Raw genomic sequence first — 13,664 nt, 5'->3', positions numbered from 1 at the left:
TGCATATGCTGAAAAACCAGATTAAACCATTAAACCATTTAAAGTGATTTAGACTCTGAAGTTACTCTTAAATATGTCTGAATGTCATTGCAATACATGCAGAATATTAAACCTAGTGTCATTTATTGTAAAGAAAGATGCACAAACACTCTATACAAACAAATCCATAAAATACCCCAAACATTCATGAAGATTTCCCCTTTATACATAATGACATAAACCACAATGTTAAATACTCACACCAGACAGAGTTATATAAGCAGATTCTTTATTTAATATCACATATTCAGGATTATTCAAGGATTAAATTATAAATTACAGCTTTACTGATATTTAATTGCTCATTTCAGTATTATTTATTGAATCAGGTGAATGAAAGAATGAAAGGGTCATTACATTACATGTTCAAATGTTATTCAAATATTAATTTACAGATTTTATAATTCATACAGTCAGTGTGTGTGTGTGTGTGTGTGTGTGTGTGTGTGTAATATAGAATCAATCACATTCAGCTGTTAAGCATATTTAACAAAATAACAGCATGTGCATTTTTAGATTCACTTACCATTCACTTACCTGTTGTGTGTGTGTGTGTGTGTGTGTGTGTGTGTGTGTGTGTGTGTGTGTGTGTGTGTGTGTGCGCGCGCGCACCAGATTAGGACCAGCTTCCCCCAAAACGTGTTTCTGATGGCCTGTGTTTCTTTCCCTCAGCGCTATAGTCCGCAGGTGACGCTATATTCATCCGTCTTCCTGTTCAGCGTCACAGGAAGTGACATCAGTGAATCTTCAGGGCGACAGAGGATCTCATCATCAGGTCAGATCAACTTAGTTTGTGTTTTGCGTCTTTACTGTGGAAAAGAGCATAAAAACAACATCAGTCCATCATTATGTATCTGTATTAGTATTTATATATTATTCATACAGATAAAATGACAGCATTAAATATTATACACGCCCTTACAAAAAAATGGATGCAGGCATTTAGTTCGCTATTTCTGCAAAAAGTCAAGAGTGTGTGTGTGTGAGAGAGTTTGAGAGTGTGTGTGTGTGTGTATTGTCCCGTGGGTCGTGTTATTTGGGTCTCAGGGGGTCCCGACACAGAATTTGCCCCGGATCCAAAGGTCACGTTCGGAAACCAGACAGAGTTGTGTGTGTGTGTGTGTGTGTGTGTGTGTTTGATCGGCCAGACAGACTGTGCAGTGACCTGAGCCTATAGACAGACACAGAGGTCGTTGGTGTGTGTGTGTGTGTGTGTGTGTGTGTGTAGACTCAGACATCATTATTTTTGGGAGATCAGGGTCAACAGCTCCACTTCATCTTAACGGAACCACACAGATCATAAACGGCATCAAATACACCATATTTAACATCTTCAACATCACGTTTCTACATGAATATATCCACACCTGGAATAATGTTTTAAATCAAACTGGCATTTTATTTCATAAGCATTTTTTATAGGTTTGTCTAATTTTAACTTTATAAATCTGTGTAGCCTTTAAAGTTGATGAATCTATCTGTCTGTCTATATATACACACAAACACTATTTATATTGTATACACACACACACACACTTGACTTTGACTGACAGATGTGTGTAAACATCTGTAGGCATAATAGAGCTGAACGACAGTCTGAATATGTAGACTAGTGTGTGTGTGTGTGTGTGTGTATTGGGGGTGGAGGGTGTCTAGTTAGCACTTTCAGACTGTCTGGATGTGTGTGTGTGAGAGAGAGAGAGACTGAGGGGAATATAAGTGTGTCTGAGAGCTGATCTGTATTAGAAAGACACTTAAACATTAACAGCAGGTGGATGTATTTATGTGTGTGTGTGTGTGTGTTCAACATTGATGATGATTTGTCACCGCTGAGCGTCTGATTGTGTCTGAGATCTTTTTAAATACGAGACAAAGCTAATGAGACTTAATTACGTTTTTTTAATTTAGTTCTGTGTGATTGAAGTATCAACTTTGACTGAGATATTGCTCCTAAAACTCCTTAGAAGACAAAGAAACACAAATAGAGTTAAAAAGAAAGAAATAAATAAATAAGTGTGTATAGCAGCTCAGATTGTCTGATCTTGAGGGAATTTGCTGAGAAATGTTTGAGTTCAGAGATCTCCGACTTTAATATTTGAGCACAGTTTGAGATATTGTAAAACTCATGTCAGAGAAACATTTGAGAAGCAGCAAACCTAATTTCATATGTTTTTTTATGATTACAAAGGCTTCATTTATTTGATCAAAAATACATTCAAAACATTAATATTATTACACTTTAAATCAGCTGTTTTCTATGTGAATATACAGTAAAGTGTAATTTATTCCTGTGATCAAAGCTGAATTTTCAGCATCATTACTCCAGTCTTCAGTGTCACATGATCCTTCAGAAATCACTCTAATATGAGGATCTGATGCTCAAGACACATTTATGATTATTATCAATGTTGAAAACTGTTGTGCTGCTTCAGATTTCTGTGGAAACCGTGATTTGCAGTTTCTAACCCACCCGTGCTTTCACAAACCGTTTGTTAAACGGGAAGCACTGCGATCTGGTTTGTGACGACATTATCACAGGCTGTAAGAATTCAATTTAATTCTATTCACATTTATTTGTATAGCGTTTTCACAATACACATCGTTTCAAAGCAGCTTTACAGAAAGTGCATGAGTCCATATTACAATTTACAGTGATCTGTCATCAGAGGAAACTGTCTAAGTTATGCATGTCAGAAATGTGCATATACAAAGTCACAGTTAGCGAGAAATGTATTAATTTAAACAATGTAATAATTTAAGGCAGAATAATGAGCTTATTGAAGTAATGAATACTAGTTTGTTAACAAATGATTATGACATTTAGAATGAAAATGTAACAGAGCAAACTCAATGAGGAAGTTTTTCCTTTTTTGTTATTAATTACATTGTATTGTCTTGTTATATCCTCGTTGTGCAGCACATTGGACAACCTAGGTTGTGATTAATGGTGCTATATAAATAAAATTGACATTGACATTGACACACTTCTTTTCTAGGACTTTTTTGTTTTTGTTTTTATATATCTTTGCCGTATCTTGTCTACCAAAGACATGAACGGAAGTTTATCTCTGAGAAAGAGGTAGAAAAACAAAAGAGTGACAGATTTAAAAAAAGAAAACATCTAGTGTGATTTTGCATGCGGGCCCGTTCTCATTCTCCAGCGCCGGGATATTGTGTCTGGCCAACAAAGACGTCGCCCCTCATTAAAAACACATGTCACCGGATCACACCTCCACTGAATCACACACTGCGAGTTGCATTAAGAGGCCGTGACTGTGCAGAGAATGAAGGCTACGGCAGAAGACACACACACACACACACACACCCCAGCCTATGGGAACCGCACCCCCACGGTGACTGGGGTCAGAGGTCACCGCCTGTCTGTTAAACCCCAGAAATCCTTTATTCAGCATCCACTGCACAAACCCAACTCTCAGCGCAGAGAGAGACAAACTACAGGGAAATTCAGCACAAATATTAATGGTGAGTTTATCTAGCATATGAAATATACTATACTCTAAAAATTACTTCTAGAGCATTTATCAATCTTAATGTTAATTTCAATATTTACTAATGCATTATTAAAATGTTGAAAAGTTGTAGCCTATCTGTTAAAGTCAATAATTGTATCCCTTAAAACTCATCTTTGATCACCAAAATGACATATTTAAACGTTTTTTTCCTTGAAAAAATGGCTTAAAATATCTTGAATGTAACCCGACACCCTTGCCTCATTTAGTATGCGCGGTTCTATGAATATGCAAATGAGCCCCGCCTCCACTCACTCCCTCAGCTCAGAGATCCACTGGTTGACGATCACACGTTGATCTGATTGGTTACAAGGTCGTTTGTGACGTCAGAAACACCAGCGATTTCACACCGTGTTTTTGAGACTGTCTTTTGTTTTAAGGAGAAAATACTCAGCAATGCTGTCGACTTATGAACTTACACATGGTTTTAAGCGTATTAAAAACACCATATAGACGCATAAACAACATTAAAAGCTGGATTTTCACCACAGGGGGACTTTAATATTATTTAATGGAGTTATCATGAACTAACAATGAACAGTTGTATTTTTATTACTAGCGTTAACGAAGATTAATAAATATTGTAGCGAATGTACAGCCACTTCAGCAGCACTTACATACACCACATTTTACAGTTTTATTCCCTTTTATATTCTGAAGGTTTTTATAGAAGGGTTTCTTCATACATCCTTCAGCCAACTTTATAGAACATTTTATTCCTAAAAACATGATGAATATGTATTTTTCCTGACTCTTAACAGTTTTTTCTGATTTATACAGTGATAAAAAGAGATATCCAAAATCCCCTCAGTAAAAACCTTTAACTCTAATACGTCAACAAAACGAAACAAGAATTTTTAGCCTGGCTTTATCCAACGTTCAGATTTATTTTCTGGAAATGTATGCAAATTAGTGCAGATTTTAATTAGATACTGCCTGATTTGCATGTTTACACATAACGTTTCAGAAAACTTGTAATATAAAACAACTGGTGATTAATCAACTGTGAACGTATGTTGATATCTAACATTGTACTCTATTCACCTGTGCTTTCCTGGTTTGAATCTGCACCACTTCACCAAGTATGACTATTTCCGTATCCCTCTCTTCAGTGTGTGTGTGTGTGTGTGTGTGTGTGTGTGTGTGTGCTGACCGGTCGGCACTGACTCTGAGCGCTGGATCCTCTGGAGACACACAGAACGAGGTCGAGCTCGAGAGTCTGTGTGTGTTAATAGGAGATCTGCACTACAGTTTTAATAGACCATTTTCACAGAGCTTTTCATTATCTTTTTTTAAACCATGAAATGAGACCCAGAGGGCAAATACTGATGGTACAGCACACACACACACTGCTCTTAAATCAGTCACTTTCTCCAATGACGTCGCCCGTACTGTTTCATTCTGTGAAAATACACCGATATAGACAGAGATCTAAAACACTAAAGTTAATGTCACTCATATTTTTATACATAGTAATAGTCTATAAATACTACACACTGATCTGGCTTACACTACCATTCAAAAGTATTCAGTAAGTACGCCTAAAATTGATCAAAAGTGACAGTAAAGACATTTATAATGTTACAAAAGATTCTATTTCAAATAAATGCTGTTCTTTTTAGAACTTTCTATTCATGTAGAAAGAATCCTGAAAAATTAAATGTATCTGAGTTTCAGCCTTTTTAACATTGATAATAATCATAAATGTTTCTTGAGCAGCAAATCATCATATTAGAGTGATTTCTGAAGGATCATGTGACACTGAAGACTGGAGTAATGATGCTGAAAATTACACTTTACTGTATATTCACATAGAAAACAGTTATTTTAAATGGTAATAATATATTCACAATATTGCTGATTTTACTGTAAATAAATAAATACAGCCTTGGTGAGCATAAGACTTCTTTCAAAAACCTTTAGAAAATCTTACCTACAGTAGTATCAACTATTCAGTCAGACACCCAAATGATATTATATTCAAAAATACATTAAAAAAAATAACCGTTTTTGGATCACATGACAACAGTGTGAAATATTTATTGTTGTTTACTGCATACTTCCACATGCTATATATGCTTAAAAAAAACTATAAGAACAATGAGTATGCGTGCTTGTTCTGCCAGCACTGAAACGAGGACCCCTGGGTTTGTAGGTGTCCGATCTGTATGCCTGATGGTAAAAGCAGGTGGCACAAACGCATGGGTCATCTGCTTCCAAATATAATGCAGTGATGAGAAAGCAGAAACTGACCCCATACAGGCCAACAGCTCAGCGAAATCTATTTATGACTTATTCTGCACACCTGTAAAGTTTACCAAGACTTCAGGAGCTGGAATCCAAGAGCTGCCATTTATACAGTATATTTTAATATATATATGTATCCATCCATCCATTTATTCATCCATCCTTCCATCCATCCATCCATTTATCCATCTTCCATCCATTTAGCCATCCATCCTTCCATCCATCCATCCATTTATCCATCCTTCCATCCATTTATCCATCCTTCCATCCATTTAGCCATCCATCCATTTATCCATCCTTCCATCCATTTATCCATCCTTCCATCCATCCATTTATCCATCCTTCCATCCATTTATCCATCCTTCCATCCATTTATCCATCCTTCCATCCATTTAGCCGTCCTTCCATCCATCCATCCATCCATTTATCCATCCTTCCATCCATTTATCCATCCTTCCATCCATTTAGCCATCCTTCCATCCATCCATTTAGCCATCCTTCCTTCCATCCATCCATCCATTTATCCATCCATTTAGCCATCCTTCCATCCATTTAGCCATCCATCCTTCCATCCATCCATCCATTTATCCATCCTTCCATCCATTTATCCATCCTTCCATTCATTTATCCATCCTTCCTTCCTTCCATTTAGCCATCCATCCATTTAGCCATCCATCCTTCCATCCATCCATCCATTTATCCATTCCTTCCATCCATTTATCCATCCTTCCATCCATTTATCCATCCTTCCTTCCTTCCATTTATCCATCCATCCATCCATCCATTTATCCATCCTTCCATCCATTTAGCCATCCATCCTTCCATCCATTTAGCCATCCATCCATCCATCCATTTATCCATCCATCCTTCCATCCATCCTTCCATCCATTTAGCCATCCATCCTTCCATCCACCCATCCATTTAGCCATCCTTCCATCCATTTAGCCATCCATCCTTCCATCCATCCATCCATTTATCCATCCTTCCATCCATTTATCCATCCTTTCTTCCTTCCATTTATCCATCCATCCATCCATTTAGCCATCCATCCTTCCATCCATCCATCCATCCATTCCTTCCATCCATCCATTTATCCATCCTTCCATCCATTTATCCATCCTTCCATCCATTTATGCATCCTTCCTTCCTTCCATTTATCCATCCATCCATCCATTTAGCCATCCATCCTTCCATCCATCCATCCATTTATCCATTCCTTCCTTCCGTCCATCCATCCATCCGATATTGAATAAAATATATGTAAATTTACCATTTTTACACATTTCTTTAGACAATTTCTGTACACAATTATATATATACACTCACCGGCCACTTTATTAGGTACACCTGTCCAACTGCTCGTTAACACTTAATTTCTAAGCAGCCAATCACATGGCGGCAACTCAGTGCATTTAGGCATGTAGACATGGTCAAGACAATCTCCTGCAGTTCAAACCGAGCATCAGTATGGGGAAGAAAGTTGATTTGAGTGACTTTGAACGTGGCATGATTGTTGGTGCCAGAAGGGCTGGTCTGAGTATTTCAGAAACTGCTAATCTACTGGGATTTTCACGCACAACCATCTCTAGGGTTTACAGAGAATGGTCCGAAAAAGAAAAAACATCCAGTGAGCGGCAGTTCTGTGGGCGGAAATGCCTTGTTGATGCCAGAGGTCAGAGGAGAATGGCCAGACTGGTTCGAGCTGATAGAAGGGCAACAGTGACTGAAATAACCACTCGTTACAACCGAGGTATGCAGCAAAGCATTTGTGAAGCCACAACACGCACAACCTTGAGGCGGATGGGCTACAACAGCAGAAGACTCCACCGGGTACCACTCATCTCCACTACAAATAGGAAAAAGAGGCTACAATTTGCAAGAGCTCACCAAAATTGAACAGTTGAAGACTGGAAAAATGTTGCCTGGTCTGATGAGTCTCGATTTCTGTTGAGACATTCAGATGTTAGAGTCAGAATTTGGCGTAAACAGAATGAGAACATGGAACCATCATGCCTTGTTACCACTGTGCAGGCTGGTGGTGGTGGTGTAATGGTGTGGGGGATGTTTTCCTGGCACACTTTAGGCCCCTTAGTGCCAATTGGGCATCGTTTAAATGCCACGGCCTACCTGAGCATTGTTTCTGACCATGTCCATCCCTTTATGGCCACCATGTACCCATCCTCTGATGGCTACTTCCACCATGTCACAAAGCTCTAATCATTTCAAATTGGTTTCTTGAACATGACAATGAGTTCACTGTACTAAAATGGCCTCCACAGTCACCAGATCTCAACCCAATAGAGCATCTTTGGGATGTGGTGGAACGGAAGATTCGCATCATGGATGTGCAGCCGACAAATCTGCGGCAACTGTGTGATGCCATCATGTCAATATGGACCAAACTCCCTGAGGAATGCTTCCAGCACCTTGTTGAATCGATGCCACGAAGAATTGAGGCAGTTCTGAAGGCAAAAGGGGGTCCAACCCGTTACTAGCATGGGGTACCTAATAAAGTGGCCGGTGAGTGTATATATATATATATAAATATATATTATTTTAAATTTAACTTAATTCACGCGCACACACACACACACACAAACGTGTATATATATATATAAATTCAGATATTGAATGCATGTACAATCAACATATCTGTTTCTTGCCATCTAGGATGTTTTTCCCTTGAATGCAATGCAAGATACATCCAATGAAAGTAACTCAGAAATCAGCATAATCCTGCATAAACCTTTCATTGTTGCCACCGTAAGAAAGAGCATTGCCAGACTTATATAACACCCCACAATTATATAAAACAAAAATGCAAGCTTTGTTTCCTTTGCCACTTTTCAGTGCCACTGCAATCCCCAAAATAATGACGAGGAAACGTATCTTTGCATGCAGTGTAAATGACTCTAATGAACCGGTTCTTTGTCAAAAACATGTGCAGCCCAATTCACGTACACATTTACTGTTCTTCCGTTTCTTTGTGAATCAGAAAACTACTGTTTCTCGGCTAACTTTAATTCGGTAACACTTTACAACAAGGTTCATTAGTTAGTTGACATGAACTAAGAATGAACAATACTTCAATACAGCATTTATTAATCTTAGTTAATATTAATTTCAACATTTACTAATGCATTATACTCACAGGTTGTATTTGTTAACATTAGTTAATGCACTGTGAACTAACATGAACAAACAATGAACAGCTGTATTTTTATTAACATAAACAAAGATTAATAAATACAGTAACAAATGTATTGCTCATTATTAGTTAGTACATTAACTAAAGTTAACTAATGGACCTTATTGTAAAGTGTTGCCCTTTAATTCTTTTTAAACAGTATGGATGATTACTTTGTGGTCATGCAACTGTTTCCCAAACTCATGAATGTGAATGTCAGGCCACAAATCCACAAAAAGCCATGCATGAGTGTTTGTCAGCCCTCGTCGATAAATCCTCTTCCAGATCCTGAGACACACAGATGGACGACATGATGGACAGGAGGGGGAACGCCAGACCCTGCAGGCCCTCAGGAGCCCCAGCTGAGGGGACGCTTGCTTGATGACAGGTTTAAAGCAGCGGGCGGGAGAAAAGAGATGAAGTCTGATGACGAGGAGGAGGAGATGAGCGTTACTGAGTTCACAAAACACTGAGACCATTAGAAAAACTCACTCACACTAAATGTCGTAGTTGCTGCATGAAAAAAATACTTCTATTTTATCCAAATAGACTCTGTTTACCGATCGTAACATTAGAATGTTTTAGTCACGCCAATAAAGCTCAATAGAATTGAATGTGTAGAGAGAGAGGAGGGAAGATACAGAAAGATACGAGGTGAAACGGGAACAGAAAGTATTGAGATGTATTGAGTGTGTTCTGATGAGGTAATGTCCTCTCTCCTTCAACAATTAATGACAGCATGGCGTTTAACATCCAGTGCATTTACAGTTAATGGCGTGCTCTTGTTTAATTGCACTTTCCCTCCAGCGCTCTCTCACAAGAGCTAACTCACATTTACATGCCAAGATCCCAACGCCTGCGAGAGCAAAAGCCTCTTTCCTTATTGATTTGATATAGCTAAACCTGTGCTGTCTAATTGACGAATCACGATTAATCGCATCTAATTTAAACGTGTAAATGTATAATTCATTATGTGCGTGTTTGTGTGTATGCGTTACAACACTGGTGATGAACATGTATTGTGATGTCGTGTTTAATAATGTTTGAGCCGCGTTTCGAGGGTCTGAACTGTGTGTTTTTGAATGATGTGAAGTGGGAAAGATTGTGTGATTATAACTCGAGCGAATCTCATGTCTAATTCACATTTCACCCCAAAATCAAAACAGATGATATTTTGCATAAAGAAAATAACACCTATTTTAATACCATCAAGACTTTATCCATCGTGACATTATTTTAATGAAAATTACTTAAGCATATTTGCATTACTGTAGTGCATGCATATGGACATTTTAATGTTGAGTTATTATTATTAGATTCACAGTATTTTTTCAGTAATTTATAGTAATACTTCATTATGGTAAGAAAGTCAATATTTTTTTAATTAAATCAAACTAAATGCAGTAAGACTATGGAAGCTTGTTTCCGCCACAGAATGAAAAATAAAAAAGGTAATTGCGACTTTTTATCTCACAATTCTGACTTTTTTTCTCACAATTGCGTGATATAAAGTCAGAATTGATTGATATAAAGTCGCAATTGCGTGTTGTAAAGTCAGAATTGTGAGATATAAAGTCAGAATTGATTGATATAAAGTCAGAATTGATTGATATAAAGTCAGAATTGCGTGATATAAAGTCGCAATTGCGTGTTGTAAAGTCAGAATTGCGTGATATAAAGTCAGAATTGCGTGATATAAAGTCGCAATTGCGTGTTGTAAAGTCAGAATTGCGTGATATAAAGTCAGAATTGCGTGATATAAAGTCGCAATTGCGTGTTGTAAAGTCAGAATTGCGTGATATAAAGTCAGAATTGCGTGATATAAAGTCGCAATTGCGTGTTGTAAAGTCAGAATTGTGAATTGTGAGATATAAACTATTCTAAGGGGAAAAAAGACTTTTATACTTTTGATAACTCGCAATTGCGAGTTTATATCTCACAATTCTAAGAAAAGATGTCAGAATTTCGAGATATAAACTCGCAACTATGTGTTATAAAGTCAGAATTTCGAGATATAAACTCGCAATTATGTGTTATAAAGTCAGAATTGCGAGATGTAAACTCGCAATTGTGAGAAAAAAAGTCCGAACTGTGAGATAAAAAGTCTCAATTCTGTCTTTTTTTCTCGCAATTGCGACTATTTCTCAGAATTGCGACTTTATTTCTCAGAATTGCGCCTTTATTTTTTTCAGAATTGCGACTTTATTTCTCAGAATTGCGACTTTATATCTCGCAATTGCGACTATTTCTCAGAATTGCGAATTTATATCTCGCAATTGCGACTTTATTTCTCAGAATTGCGACTTTATATCTCGCAATTGCGACTATTTCTCAGAATTGCGACTTTATATCTCGCAATTGCGACTTTATTTCTCAGAATTGCGACTTTATATCTCGCAATTGCGACTTTATTTCTCACAATTCTGATTTCATATCTCGCAATTGTGAGATAAAAAGTCGCAATTATTTTTTTTATTTTTTTTATTCAGTGGCGGAAACAAGCTTCCATAGTAAAACAAATACAAACATGATGTAAATATTGTAATGTCATATTATTTTTATTAATACAGTAATCTCATTACAATAGAATGAAACTGGTATGAAGAATTGTGCTATTATTATGAATAATCATAATAATTATACTAACAATACATTAATTTTATTAATAATATATAATTATATAATGTTTCATACTAGTTTGATTCTACTGTATTTAAGGGGAAATTGTGCTAGAATGTGTAATAAAAAAATGTCACAATACAAAAAAAACTCTTTATTTAATTGATTTTGGTGTGAAATATGACCTGTGTGTTCAAAACAGAATTTCTTAAGATTCCAAATAAAGCTCCAAATGACATGAAAGTTCTGAGCGATTAAAGACGCCAGAATGTAACGATTCTTCAGAATCTGAGCATCACCACGGCGACGACGCACAGATCACCACGGCGACGACGCACAGATCACCACGGCGACGACGCACAGATAAACGTCAGGTTACACACACATAACAGAGAGAGAGAGACTGAACGTACATCAGACCACTTCAGCGCATCACAAAAGTCATCGTGTGTCTCATAAAAGAAGCGTGAACTTGAGCAAACACACACTCTCGCTGCTTATTAATCAGAGCGGCTCATTTGCATTCAGGCCCAGACGAGGACACACACAGACGAGGGCCTCGCTGTGACCTTGACCTCTAGGGCCCTTCTCGCTCAAGCGTTCCCACGGTTCGGGACGAGCCCCACAAAAGCACTCGGGACGAGCGTTCGGCTGAATATTTACGTTCAGAGCCGTCTAGACACACATTGTCTGTCCACAAACGTGCAGCGGCCCCCTTCTGAGATTAATAATCAGCAACTCCTCTCGCGTGAGGGACCGTAACGCTGGGAATTAAGCGAGATCCGAGCCCGAAAGCTGCGAGGGGACTGAAGCTTAGAGGCGATTGTGTGTCAGGATGCTCAGGTTTACTCAGTTTTCAGTCGCTGACGAGTGTTAGAGTTTGGACATTACACATTCATTCAAACACACTTCAGCATAACTATTCAGTTTACTATTTAAACATCGCTGCATTGATCATGTTCCTTGTTGAGGTGAAGTGCTGTTCATTTTTTGGGAACACTTTATTTTACAGTGTCCTCGTTACATATGTTACATGCACTTACCATAGTAATAACAGTAAATTATGCATAATTACATGCAACTAATTTAAACGTGCAAACCCTAATCCTATACTAATACATGTAGTTAATTAATATCACTCAGTGCTTACAGGTGAAACTCGAAAAATTAGAATATGGTGCAAAAGTTTTACATGCAAAGTGAGATATTTCACGCCTTTATTTGTTATAATTTTGATGATAATGGCTTACAGCTTATATTAGAATATTGTGAAAAGGCTTTCATATCTGTGATCAATAATCATCAAAATTATAACAAATAAAGGCTTGAAATATCTCACTTTGCATGTAATGAGTCTATATAATATATTAGTTTCACCTTTTAAGTTAAATTACTGACATAAATGAACTTTTGCACCATATTCTAATTTTTCAAGTTTCACCTGTAAATATATAATTACACTGACTGTAACAATGACACCTTTAAATAAAGTGTAACCAATTGTTTTTTATGGAATGTAAATAATTTATCCGTGCACATTGTTATTGTTTTAAATTTAAATCTTGAATCAGAATAAGTTCCTCTCGCAGCATCTCTTCTCTGATGATGTGGGCGGGGCTATAACCTGTCACTCACATGAGATCAGCCAATAGCAAACCACAACCATCCAATCAATTCCACACAGACAAAATCAAGCCCCGCCCACATTTGTTCTTGTTACGATAAACTTCACAATAGGGAAGAAAATCTTTTTTAGTATTTACAATACCATTCAAAAGTTTGGGGTCGGTATGATTTTTGAAAGAGTCTCTTCTGCTCACCAAGGCTGCATTTATTTGATCAAAACTACAGTAGAAATTGTGAAATATTATTATAATGTAAAACATCTGTTTTCTATTTGAATATATAGTAAAGTGTAATTTATTCCTGTGATCAAAGCTGAATTTTCAGCATCATTACTCCAGTCTTCAGTGTCACATGATCCTTCAGAAATCACTCTAATATGATGATCTGATGCTCAAGAAACAGTTATGATTATTATC

The sequence above is a fragment of the Rhinichthys klamathensis genome, unplaced genomic scaffold, assembly GCF_029890125.1.
Source record: "Rhinichthys klamathensis goyatoka isolate OS25496 unplaced genomic scaffold, OSU_Roscu_1.1 h1tg000342l_1, whole genome shotgun sequence".
In the NCBI taxonomy this organism is placed as follows: Eukaryota; Metazoa; Chordata; class Actinopteri; order Cypriniformes; family Leuciscidae; genus Rhinichthys; species Rhinichthys klamathensis.
This window is presented reverse-complemented; position numbering follows the sequence as displayed.